The sequence below is a fragment of the Thermobia domestica genome, chromosome 10, assembly GCF_964235325.1.
Source record: "Thermobia domestica chromosome 10, izTheDome1.hap1.1, whole genome shotgun sequence".
NCBI classification, from domain to species: domain Eukaryota; kingdom Metazoa; phylum Arthropoda; class Insecta; order Zygentoma; family Lepismatidae; genus Thermobia; species Thermobia domestica.
This window is the reverse complement of record NC_137463.1, coordinates 213,833,063-213,845,786: the sequence shown is the minus strand read 5'-3', so window position 1 is coordinate 213,845,786 and position 12,724 is coordinate 213,833,063. Positions and strand designations below refer to the sequence as shown.

At 38.0% G+C, this 12,724-nt stretch overlaps 1 protein-coding gene across 1 annotated transcript in view; it reads right to left on the bottom strand.

Moving 5' to 3' along the window:
* The window catches only part of LOC145662980 (transient receptor potential cation channel subfamily A member 1-like), a 148,353-nt gene that overhangs the window by 125,568 nt on the left and 10,061 nt on the right, over positions 1-12,724 (bottom strand). The gene's annotated exons all lie outside the window — the stretch shown is intronic.

The following is a 12,724-nucleotide window of genomic DNA, read 5'->3' as shown; positions in this document are numbered from 1 at the left end:
TGCAAGGAATACAAAAGTGTGTGCTTTTGGTGTAAAAAACCAGGTCATTTCAAACGTGATTGTGCAAAATTTAAAGCTACCGGTAGTAAAAAGAATTTTTTTCCAGGGCCAATGAAGTGCAAAGTGCTAGTGAAGTGCAAATCATAACAAACAATTCATGAATACCTCCCCTAAGGGTCATGCTTAGGGCCTGGTATGAGTCATAAATGTGTCTGAAACGATATTCTTTCCGAGCAAATATTCCGAACGTTTTCCACTATGTCATACTGCTAGAAATAATAATATTTTCGTTCGCCATTTCCAACACGTTCCCTATATCTGTTCAACCAAAAATTGTAAATAGGAACTATTCTTTCTTATATTGGTAAGTATATTTTGTTAAAATATCAATATAACGCATACATAATCCAAATTCTTTTAGCGAAAGAAAGCGTGTCACTATGTATGCGTTAGATGTGTAGACAAAGAAAGCGTGTAGGTGAAGACAAATCCTATTTAATTTCTGTTTAGGCATCCGAAGTTTCGATATTAATGTTGTACAGGAGCTGACACTTTCTTACTCTTCTCTTATTTCCTTTCGGACACAAATCGCTCTTATCCTTTCTCTACCACTATCATTTATCCCTCCTTTTTCTTTTACTATCAACTATTTTTTACGCTTACTTACATTGCAATAGGACGTAATATTTTTGTCTTAAATTTTCAGTAATAATAATAATAATAACAATAATAATGGTATTATAATTTTTAAAGTTGCCCTAAAGTTAGGCAAAACTTAGAGATAAATCGGGATTTCAGAAGGGTGTCTGGACCTCCAGGACACACCTCTGCAACTACCAAAATTTTAAACCAAAACGTTCCACTGAATTTTCATGTAGAAAGTATTCTATAGTACGTTTTGAGGAAGATAACTGTAATAAAAATAACAATATCACTCAACAGTAAGGCGTATAATAAAATAATTTTAAGGGTATGCAGAAGTAATTATTAAAGCTTTGCTACAAAAATACTTACACAGACCAGAATAAATTCAATGAGTTCCGAAATACAAAGTAACAAAATAACGTATAATATTCAGTCTACAAAGCAATTGTTACTTAAAGAATGGACATATACTATTTCGAGAATCGAGACATGTTTCCGATACTTTTCATCTCGTCTCGATTTCCATCTCCAAAGCGAGACGATAATATGAGTTAGCCTTGTCCCGCCTTAAAGGTCAAATGTTAACTCCCGTTCCAATTTTGTTTGTTTTGTATCAGAAACGAGATTAGAAATTCCTCTTCTTCTGAGCAACACTAAACAAAACCGAAATACTCTTGCCAAATGTTGTAATGTTATGCCTTGAGTGATAATAGCCTACAGATAGTGATCAGAAAAATGGAAACTCCTGAACGAAATTGCAACTTACCAGATTAATATGGTGTCGGGCCATCTTTCGCCTTCAGAACAGCCTTAATGCGACGTGGGATGGGGGCATAGAGGTCGTAAATGGTAGCATGTGGAATTTTACACCATTCCTCGTGCAGGGCATCGGCCAGTTCTGTGAGAGAGGATGGAGGTGGAAATCGTCGCGGATCGTGTTTCCAAGACGGACCACACATGTTCAATTATGTTGAGATCTGGGGATTGGGCGGGCCAGGGGAGTTGTTGAACTTCATCCCGATGTTCCTCGAACCACACTGCAACAACGGCAGGTGTATGAATGGGTGCATTATCATCCTGGAAGATGGCGTCATATTCCGGGAACAACATCCGGATCATAGGATGCAAGGGATCTCCTAAAATTGCGACATAATCGTTGGTAGTGATTCGTCCGCTAAGTGTGACCACAGGACCCAATGAAAACCACGAAGAAAACGAAACGTGTGTCATCGCCGATCAATCGTCACCAAAAATTCTAAAGTAAAAAAAATGTACTGGTCGTTCGTGGATCCGATTCGATTGAACTACCTTCAGATTACTGGTCAAACGCCTTGACCACTTAACCACGATTACTACGCAGCAATTGATTTGTCTTTAATTTGTTTACGAGTATAATACATGCGCCGTATTTTATTCAAAATAAAGGAGTTTTGTATTTTGTTTTTAAAAATCTATAATGTTGATAATTTAGTGAATACAGTGATATAATGTCCTCCGAGTCAATTACATATTCCTGTGTTTTGCAAATTAATCTGACTATTAACGAGTTACTGTTTTGAGCGAATAGAAAAGGCTCTTTATTTAGGCGAGCCGAAAGAAGTAACAGTTTAGATGAGTGGTTAGAGTTGTATTTTTCTAATGTAGCGGCGCGGATTCGATTCCCGCTTTCGAAGTTTACATTTTTTAAGATGTTTCATTTAGAAGGCTGAGCTCTAGTTGGATGCTGCTAAATGAAAGATAATCTGCAGTGGATAAATTTAATGATCTTGAAAATAAAGGAAGAACATGAATGGAGAAAACGAATTGCGGAGTTAATTCTATTAATGGTTCTATATTTGATATTATGCATTAATTTCGTGCATTTTAAGTTGTTTTTTTTATTGGCTTGTATTCTCCCCCTTTTTTTGTCTCAATGTGTAAAATTTCACAAATATTATACAAATCATGAATCCTGAGTTATATTTGCAAGTTAACGGAAATAGACCTACCTTAATACGGATAAGTTCTCAAACTCGTTTGAGTGTTATCGATTTTTGCATTTTTAGTATTTACAAATAAATTACCAATAGTTAGCATTTTCAAAAATGATTTAACGAATAATGAAATCAACAATTTCTTCTTTCGAAGTAGTATTACATTTGAGTCAGTAGCTCACATAAAAGCTCACGCCTTGTTAGACCCCAAAATTTTCATTGAAGTTTGGGCTCTTTCCACCAAATGATGCATCCATACTTTTAATTGATTTGCAGGTAGGACTATTGTTAATAATTTCAAAACTCAGCACAAAGCTTTGAGTTAGTTAATAAAAATAACCTACCGTATGTACCGCAAAATATATCCGTATATTATTTGATACGCGGATATTTATAGTTATTTGAACTAAGTAAACTTGTTTATATAATCTCAATTGAGTTAATTATAAGATTAACTAAGTCCCCCGACTGTTATATTCTCATCAGTGCTTCTGATATCAGTATATTTTTTCAAGTGGCTGTGTATAGTTTTACTTGTGTATCATACAATCAAGAAGTACTGTGAGTACAAGTATCCAAAGACTCCCTTTTGTCATTTCGTCAGCCAGCGTTTCGCTCCACTTCTGTACGAAAACACTCTTTACGATTTGTGCTTTTAACAGTTGGGGACAACTTCACGCTGCTATGCTAGCTACTACCAGGCGTAATTAATCTTGGAGCAGGCGTTAGTTTCTTTTCCTATCACACGGACTTTGTACCTCAAGAAATTCTGTGGCCCACTGTACACGTAACGACTAAAGTAAGTGGAGATTGTAGTTATAAGAAAGAGTAGCTATTTCTTCTAGGAGAATTGTTTCCCTGTAGGCCTAATAGCTAGACAACCAACATGATAATACAGATATGCGCAAAACATGGCATGAATAACAGGCGCGATCGCTTCCCCCCCAGAAGAGGAAACTGACTTATTTTTTATATAAATAAAACCCATCCCAGAGTTTGTAAAGTAGCTCTAAGTAGCAATATTACAATATACCACCCCCCGAGGAAGTCCGTCCTGGATCCGCCCCTGTGTCAGGATATTTCTCCATTTGGAACAAGAAAAAAATGAAATGAAATCTTTAAGTTTTACGTCCCACAGTTATGCCGGTTAGGCTAAAGGAGACGATGATGATGAGTGATGAATGAAATGAAGAAAGTGAGAGGAAACGGGAGAACCCCGAGAAAACCCACGCACACGGTGTTTGTCCACCACAAATTTCACTTGGTGGGGGCTGGGATCGAGCCCGGGACCCCAAGCACCAGAGGTGAACGCTCTACCACTGAGCCACCGCGGCCCCCTTGGAGCAAGAAAGAATGAGTAGTTAAGCATTAGAGAACTACGAGATAGACAGAAATTCCGTTCACGTTAAGTTCTGCGAGATAGGAATTAATGCAAAGAAAAAGGAAAATTTGAATATGCACATAATACAGGAATCGTCATTATGCAGTGCGATAAAACTTGCCTTGTTCAACGGAGCCGTGATTATTCAGTGGTAGAACGTTCACCTCTAGTGCGTTCGGTCCCTGGTTCGATCCCAGCTTGCGCCAAGTAGATTTTGTGGAGAACAATCACTGTGTCTCGGAGTTTTCCCGTTTACTCTCACTTTATCACATGACATGTTTTTCGCCTAGGGTATGAAATGTTCTAGAGCCGCCCCTGAGAACATATATACTACGTCCAATTGTTAAGAAAGAACGTATACTTCTAAGCAGGGATAAAAGTGGATCTGAAAAGGTTGGGAGACGGTACGTAGCGACAGGCCGGTAACCAGCCCAAAAATGTAGGGGGCCCGGCTGAAGTTAGGGGGCCCGATCCAATCATATTATAGTTCATTTGCAAGCCTAGCGTGAAAATTTTAGGGGGCAGCAAACTTTTTGTGGGCCGGCTCCCCTAGACCCCACTGGATACGGGCCTGTGTAGCGGCATGACTTCACAACCCCCTGCCTATCTTTGCCAATAGTAATGTTTCAGGAACTGGGGAGACGACGTACATATTTTTTCTAGATGGGGGACGTTGTTCCCCGCACTTTTACCTATGCTTATAAGAGATAGTAAGAGATAGGAGAGAATTGAAGAATCCTTTCCAATATTTAAGTCCGTGCTATCTTCGAACGATATACAGAACTGCGTGCGTTCTTTCAAATATGAGTTGTAGTTTTGATATACATCAGTAGAACAGTGGAATAATATGCAAGATATCACTTCTCATTCATATTTTGCAAATTTCTTAATTCCTTTAACTTGATCATAGTAGTTTTCCAACTGTAAACATCAGGTTGGTGAGGTTTTTATAAAACTTTTTATTTCCTTTTTCTCTTAGTTTCATGTCTTCATTTTCTAATTTTCGATATACTTTGTCCGTTTATAATCCTGTATTACTTGAGTTTTAAAAATGTTAGTTCAGTAATAAAGCGCAGGACTTGTAATCATAAAATCGTGAGTTCGATTTCCGTTTGCGTCAAATGTTTATGTAATGATATATTTCTCAATGCATGAATAAATAAGTATGTTGTATATATATTTACACAATCATGTCAGGACATAAATAAAGTATTATATTTAAAATATAACATCTGACGAGGAAACCGATTCAAGTGTGACACGAAATTGTGGACGAGCTTATGCGCAAATAAAGTGTTTTTGTGTACAATTAAACCCATTAGAGGGAAAAACCCTCGATCTCAACCATTCCGGAGATACAAAGGAATAAGGAGAAGGCTGGTGCTCCAATATTTGCGAATTTTTGAATATGTAGCGTTAGTACAAGTAAAAGAGTCTTTTAAAAATGAATAATTCCTTCATCCAGGAAACTGTAGTAATAAGTCGCCTTAGACATGCGGATTACAAAACCGAAGAGTCCATAAAAAATTCTAGGGGAATAATGTTTTGGACTGTGAAGGGGAAAATACCGGAGTTCCATTGTTGCCTGAAATAGGCGTCTCAGGTATCTATGTTCAGGTTTCTTGGTACACTGAATCGAATAAAAGTATTATCAGTCAAATAGGCTGAAAAATGTAAAAAAAATGGTGGCCGTCCGAAATTTCCAAACATTTATAATTTCTACAATTATTAACCGATCGGAACTGTATATAATATACAGTATGTAAAGTGTACCGGTTTTCGTTTTTTAAGTGGAAGATACTATTTTTGCTTATTGATCCATATATTGCGTTTTAATATATGTCACACAACTACACACCGTCGTATTTACGTTTGCAACAATATGTGTTTATGATTCATATTATTTAATTTGTTTTTCAATAGAACTTTTGCACAGAATATAAATTAACATTGTTTTTTGTTCACGCAATAACGTATTTGTTCCTTTGGCAATGTAATTAATATATTTTTCTATAACCTTTTCTCATGTTCTACAAACTAACGACATGATATATTAGCATGTAATACCGTACAATTTTGTTCTTCGTGTCAATGGGTTTGTTATTCCTTAAGCTCCTTCATTTTCCGGCCACGGGTAGCTACGCCACTCATCTCAACATTCAACACCACTTTTATTCCACCCTGGTGCATCATTCTTAACGTTTCAATGCAATTTTCAAACATATTCACTCGCAACATAACCGAAAATCCACAAAATATCACAGCACTAGCTTTCCCCTTACCCCTCTATATCTCCGGAACGGTTGAGATCGAGAGTTTTTCCCTCTAATGGGTTTAATTGTACACAAAAACACTTCGTTTGCGCATAAACTCGTCCACAATTTCGTGTCACACTTGAATCGGTTTCCTAGTGACATGTGGTAGGTGTTACCAGAAGTATATGAATGTTAAATATAAATTAAGTGAAACGTGTAATCGGAATACTAAGTCAGTGTTGTGTATTTGTCTGCAGCTATTTGTCATATGGAAGTTACTTCTTAATATTCCCATTACAGTACATTATTTAGGTTCTTAAAAATAGAATTATAATCGCTAAATATGAGACATTTGTATCTAGCATTTATTTAATTCACTGCTAAAGTTGTGTTCATCTAATTATTATATATGCACTTTGTTCATCTAATACCTGACCATACAGATGGTGATCAAAAAAATGGAAACACCTGAACGAAATTGCAACTTACCAGATTAATATGGTATCGGGCCACCTTTCACCTGCAGAACAGCCTTGATGCGACGTGGGATGGAGGCATAGAGGTCGCGAATGGTAGCATGTGGAATTTTACACCATTCCTCATGCAGGGCATCGGCCAGTTCTGTCAGAGAGGATAGAGGTGGAAATCGTCGCCGGAGTCGTGTTTCCAAGACGGACCACAGATGTTCAATTATGTTGAGATCTGGGTATTGGGCGGGCCAGGGGAGTTGTTGAACTTCATCCCGATGTTCCTCAAACCACGCTGCAACAACGCCAGCGTGTGAATGGGTGCATTATCATCCTGGAAGATGGCGTCATTGTCCGGGAACAACATCCGGACCATAGGATGCAAGTGGTCTCCTAAAATTGCGACATAATCGTTGGCACTGATTCGTCCGCTAAGTGTGACCACAGGACCCAATGAAAACCATGATATGGCGGCCCACAGCATCACCGAGCCGCCACCATGTTTCACAGTTGGAGGAGACACTGCAGATCATAAGCTTCTTTGGGCGTTCTCCACACATAAACACGGCCCGTGGTTGGTAATGGGGTGAAGGATGGCTCATCCTACCATATCACACGTTTCCAGTCCTCAACGGTCCAAGTTTCAATGCCGCGGCACCATTTGCGGCGTGCGAAAGCGTTATGGTCCCTGATGAACGGTTTGGCCCGTGCAGCACGACCCCATAAGTTCATGTAATGTAATTCGCGGCGGACTGTGATTGTCGAAACAGGGTGGGAGAGGTGCTGTTGAGTTCCTCCGTCAGTTGCTCCGCAGTGGCACGACGGTTCTGCGTGAGAATGCGCTTTAATACCCGGCGTGACTTGTCACTCATGATTTTTTTCCGCCCACTGTTCCGCTTCCCCGATGTGGTTTTCCCGTGTGTTGTGTAGGCCGTCATCACCTTCGACACTGTCCCACGCGACACACCTAACACAGTAGCCACTGCCGTTACACTCACTCCACATAACCGCACACCAACAATTTGCCCTCTTTGAAAATCTGAGAGGTATCCCATTTTACACTACCTCCATCTGCTGCAGCCACTGGACACTGCTATTCCACTGCGCCTGACGTAGTATGGAGACCGACCTAACACACCACCACCAGCGGTCCGGCGCTACGGGCGCCACGACACCACTGCCAACCCATACATCTGACGTGTTGCCAACTACAGGTGTTTCCATTTTTCTTGTCACCATCTGTAGTTATGCATAGTAAAACGCACTATTTCTTTATAATTTGAGTAAAGCGATTTGTTCTACTTTGAAATTATTACCATTTCTCTTCACACTTCGTGAGAGATTGAATCATACGTGATTGTATTTCGTTAAACATTTCCAACCTGAGATTTTGTGACATATCAAAACAGCGGTGGTCGAATAGGGAGCATTAGGAAATTACTAATTCAATTTTCGAACTTAGAATGTTAAAATTTGGGAATTGCGCAACTATAGAAAGTAAAAATCCCATTATCTAAAATATGAAACATAACATAAAACTGACATGAAACATGACATGATTTAAACTTGACACAGTTGTAGGAGAGAAACTGTTACATTCATGCTTTCACTAATTGAGTAATGGAAGTAAATTCAAATATTTTCATTCACACTTAACGCACGCTGTACCCTCTGATCATTAGCAAAGTTTTTCTCAACCAAAATGTGATCGAAATATCGAAAGATTTGGTAATTAGTAGGAGATATCAGGCGAATGCAGTGGGTATAGAAGAGTTTTATACTGCAAGTCATGGACAGTCTGCGCCGTTCTTTGTGAGCTTGCATTGAAGCACATATGTCAGTGTGCATTGAATTCAACCTTAGAACACTGTCTATCGACCATCATTGCTAGTTGCTTGGGGACAAGTTTGTGTTGCATTTCACAGAGGTCAACATTCTAACGATCTGCAGTGAAAGTTTGATTTTGAATGGGAAAGACATGGTACTTCCATATTGCTGAAGAACTCTTTTTGAAATCCATACTGGACGTTGACCACAATCCAGATTGTCCTGACCGATTATAATTGTCTTAGCTGATTGACTACTCATCTTAAGTGACAATACGAAACAGAAAACTTTTCCAGTTGTTTCATACACTCAGTGAATTTCAAACCTCCAAACGGCGGTCCTCATTAGCCGGGGTCAACTCATGCAACAACAATGTTTTATTTTTTCATTTTTCTTGTTTCACAAATTCGTTAATCGATTATCACCCATTTCTAACCCCGCCATGGTCGGTCACAACCTCTTGCTGAGAGGGGTAGAGTACTCAAGCTGGCCACTTGTTCCTGTTGACTTGATGAATAAACAGAGGCTTGAAAGCATTAAAACATCGCAATCTATGTTCGGATCTTCCTTATAGAACCCGAGTCAATAAGTGCTGGACATAAGTGGAATTGGTTATGGCTCTCCTAGTAAAGTAAGCAAGGAGTCATAAATGTTTGCTAGCCTAGTAAATGAGTCAATAACAAAGACTATTAAGCCCAGGATATTACCACGGTGTGTCAGTAGGTTGTGAGGTAGGTAAATGAATCTTATTAGTTATGTAGCCACATGTATCGAAGGGAGCGATTAGTGCCCCCTAAAAGGGAATATGTAGCTGATGTAGATGGACTACACCACTCATTCATATCGATAATGTACGGTGTACCTCTTCCGTGAAAAGAGATAGGTAGAGGTTGGGACTGTCATGCGTACTACAGGAGCGAAAGTCTTAAGATACCTCCCAAAATACACGACTATGGCATGTCCCTGGATTAGAAAAATGGTTGAATGGGTCCTGCGATGTACTTCATGGTGGTGATTGAGATTGGTAGAGCTGAGATCCGAGCCCCTCAAGTCATTGAAAGGATCCTAATTTGGTAAGAGTCTGCTGCGCTGTGGTCATAACGTAGGTTCCGATAACTTGGAGCTTTCTCATAACATATAATATCGCTCTAGATGGTGGTAAGCCGTTAGTTGGTAGGAAGCCGATGACTAGAAAGGGCGGAAAAACGAATGATACAGGAGAATAACTGCATGAGATTTCCTCTAAAGTCCCTCGTAAAGACCCCGTTCACATACACATATAATATCTGGAAATAACGGACCAGCCATTAGCTCTTAGGGTGGTCATGAACAAGGTTATCCTTGATGTTGACCATAAGGGTGCGGTATAAACTCCAATAACTCTGTCACCCATTCGTATCTATAATGTAAGGTGTACCTCTTCCGTAAATTAAAACAGAGAGGAAAGGTTTTCGTCTTTACCTTGTCATTCCAAGAACACTCCCAAGTCTCTAGTAACTCTTACTGAGTTTTTTCTTAAAGTAGTTACTGCTCTTGATAGTTTGCTTATATTGCTTTCCATACGTATTGTATTAGTCGCCAGCATTGTGATAAACACGGTCATAATTGTAAGGAAAGATTTCTCTCACCCATGGAAATAGCAGCCTTAAAACTCAAAGACAGCGTTGAGTTATTTTTCATATATCTACCTTCTATTTATCAAATGATATTCCCTACCTAGCGTAATGGATTTCTATCCATAGTTGTGTTGCATATTCATAATAAAGCTTATAGTTTTTCATTGTACATACTCTTTAAATTGAAACAAAACGAAGGGATTACTGGTAGTGCGAGGTACCGTATGTTCTAGTAGCAAGACTAGCAATGGTGGATGATGTAATAAAACATTACAGACTCAGTTTTCTCTTCGATAATATCGCTGAATTTAATAACCATAAATTAACATATTACGCTGAAAGTTAAGCTTGTCGCTATTTACTACACTTTCTTGGTGTCGAGTTTCTAGTCGATGCCGCTTTTCTCTGCTTCGTGGTTCAAAATAATAATATTCTATTAGAGGATACGGATTCATATAATTTCGATTTTTTAACGTGTTAAATAAATATAGGAAATCTCCCTTCTTTAAATTTCGCTAAGAGGACTAAACTTATGGATATTTTTGGTAGCTTAACCCTCATAATAAATGCTTATCACGGAAGAAAATTATATTTCCAATAGACATATGAAAAATCTTCTCACACTGAATGAGATAAGTAAGAATAATACGCTGTTTGTCTATTAGATTTTTAAGAGAGAAAAGATTGTTTCTCACAATTATATGCCACGCATTGTGTTTACGTCGTTGATAATACACATATAACCTTTTAGTATGTGTATTCTTCTTCGGAACAAAGCAGGTATGTTCCGGTTCAATATATGATGTGCATGTATAACAGAAATGTTCACAGCACTAGCTTTACTTGTTAGACACCTTTCATCAAAAATCACAACACAATCGTTCCAGACCTACACATTATGACACAGATCTATTTGTTTTACGCCCCAAATAATTCAGAAAATATATAAACTCACCAAAATTTCTATTCAATGCATTGCATTAAATTTTATCGAAGGTAATATCACATTCGTGCATATGTTCACAATATTGTCCCACTTATGTGTACGGTTATCTCTCATGACCTTCTAAAGACTGATAACATTTTCTTGCATCTAAAAATAATCTAATATTTCTTTTGGTTAAAAATGATCCTTAGTATTACCTACGTAATTATAAATTAAGATCTATGTCTGCTAGTTTCCCAGGATAACAAAATATAAATTTTCAACTTCTGAATTTTTCCTCCCTGTAAATTACTATTTGACACTTTCTCTTCAAATATTCTGGAAAAGTATCAACATGCACAGTAACAACCTTTCTTAGTTTCTACGTTAACTCTTGATATCCTGCAAAATTGAGTTTTATTCGCCTATTAATCTCGGTAATCTCTTGTGAAATCATACAAATTAAATTTAGATGTGAGAAAAGTTTGAACCCAATTTAGATGTGAAAATCAAAACACTAAGGCACATGGAGTATGTTGTCACCCGATGCATTTTAAAAACCTCACCAAATTAGCGTATTTATTAAAGGAAGCATGCTTCTTTCCACCATGACCGTGCAGGACTGCGTCATTCGTACATTTTGGAGTAACATTAATAAGCATTGAGCGAAAATATTGCTGCATGGTTTCCACTCGATACACATCCGGTTGTTAGTACTATTACTGCTTTCTATGTAACAGATAATATAGTTAGATTCTCGTGTATCGGAAAGTGTTTCACTGGAAGATCGATTAGGCTTTCAACGTAAGCCTTCTTGTTCCGCACAACATATTCTCTTGTAGGCCACGAAGCGATTTCATGTCCAGTAAGTTTAAGCTTAGTAAGCGTTTAGCTGCTTTCTCTAACTTCGAACATTCTCCTACTTACGAACACTTCAACCACTCCTTGGTGGTAGGTGAGCTTTTGATTGTTCTGCTTGAAGAAAGATCTGGTTCCCATAAACAAGATTATTCCATAGAAATTGTATATGGGATTCTCTAGTACAAACACTATCTCTTCCCGGGATCATTTGAGTGCATTCAACTACAGCATTATTTATACTCTCAGGAACCCTTCCCATATTTATACGTTCTCTCATCGAATTTTCATTACTATTATTTACTTCATCTATACCATCTAAAAATACGAATTCTGCATTACTTATATTACACATATTACTTCTAGAGTCATGAATTGCTTGAAGAGCATGTACTATGGGAATATTATCAGATGAAAGTGCAGAATCAACCGAAAAAAATGCTCCAAAATTACAAAATTCAGATAGTTCTTTCCCTTGTTTATTCTGTCCATTCGAGCTTTAACCTAATTAACTGTTATACGTAGATGAGCACCATCATAAACCAATCGATCAAGGACAACCTTGTGATTGAAAATATCAACTATAATTCCACTGCTTAAACCTAATATTTCTACACAACATGATTATTTCCTTCATTATAGGTAAGTAAGGGTATAAATAATGCCACATCCTTCAGTCTCACAGTGTTTCAGAAGTTGCAATTCTATAATGCCCTTCCATTTAGCCAATACACGATTAGAATTGTACTTCCCACGACGTAGTTTATCAAAGCGAAG